The sequence below is a fragment of the Brachionichthys hirsutus genome, chromosome 4, assembly GCF_040956055.1.
Source record: "Brachionichthys hirsutus isolate HB-005 chromosome 4, CSIRO-AGI_Bhir_v1, whole genome shotgun sequence".
In the NCBI taxonomy this organism is placed as follows: Eukaryota; Metazoa; Chordata; class Actinopteri; order Lophiiformes; family Brachionichthyidae; genus Brachionichthys; species Brachionichthys hirsutus.
This window is the reverse complement of record NC_090900.1, coordinates 793,599-794,608: the sequence shown is the minus strand read 5'-3', so window position 1 is coordinate 794,608 and position 1,010 is coordinate 793,599. Positions and strand designations below refer to the sequence as shown.

Below are 1,010 nucleotides of genomic sequence, written 5' to 3'. Positions count from 1 at the left end.
ACAATGTATAGCTAGTTTTCACGCAGTTTCTGTGACAGAGAGGGGGAAATAATCTCAGCAATCACTCAAAAGTTAAAAGTCCAAATGTGCTGTCCAATCACCAGCATCTGGACACATTTCCTTTCACCAACACCAAGACCGTGCAGTTGTCAGACACTCCCCACCCCTGCTTCTCAGGTGACTCAGCACGCCTTTTCTCACGAGGACAGTGGAAATCCACCGAGTGAACTCAGCCCCGCACGGAGGGCAGGGATCTGTCCTACATGTAACCCGATTGCAATTTTCCTTCAACAAATGGATCAGGGGAGAGCGCGAACGCAGTCCCCCACTACCAGAAATTATGCAGTCGAGATTCCCACATGTGGGGAATTCGCAGAAGTCAGCACAGCCGCAGTGCAATGGCGTAGCCTCGTCCTGGGCAAACCACTTTTTTTTCACTTTTTAGGGGCTTTATTAATTATCAGGCAAATATATTTACAGGATATTTTCAAAGTCCATGACAAATATCACACTTACATAAAATGAATCACATTTTCATCAACAAGTAAAAAAAAATACATTTTTAAACGTCATTGAGCTCACCGTGTCAACACTAACTTGCTCATTAAAACATTCCCCAATTTCCACAACTTTCTTAGTTCTGCAGCATCAAACTTTGCCTTATCTCTAAGAATATAATCATTAACAGTTGAAAGTCCTGCTTTTACAACTGATTCTGGGGATAAATAAAATTTCTTGAATACTAGTAAATTTCTACCCTTCCACATCCCTTCTTTGATACAATTAATGACAGCCCACCATCTTTCACATTTTTCACAATCGCCTGGGTCAAAGTCACCATATAAAATATCTTTTTCATTTGGTTCTCTATAGAGCTCCGATAACCACAGCTTTAGGATTGTCCACACTTTCCGGGCAAAGGAGCAGTACCAAAACATGTGGCTCACATTCTCGTCATTAAAACAGTTCAACCTTGGACATTTGGCAGACCTAGAACATCGTCTTTTCTT

General features: G+C 41.6%; 1 non-coding gene across 1 annotated transcript; it reads right to left on the bottom strand.

Annotated features, from left to right (window-relative positions):
* Positions 1-300: 300 nt before the first annotated feature.
* On the bottom strand, positions 301-472 carry LOC137893410 (U1 spliceosomal RNA). The gene has a single exon (XR_011105450.1). It is a non-coding gene; the product is annotated as a U1 spliceosomal RNA (small nuclear RNA).
* Positions 473-1,010: the final 538 nt, after the last annotated feature.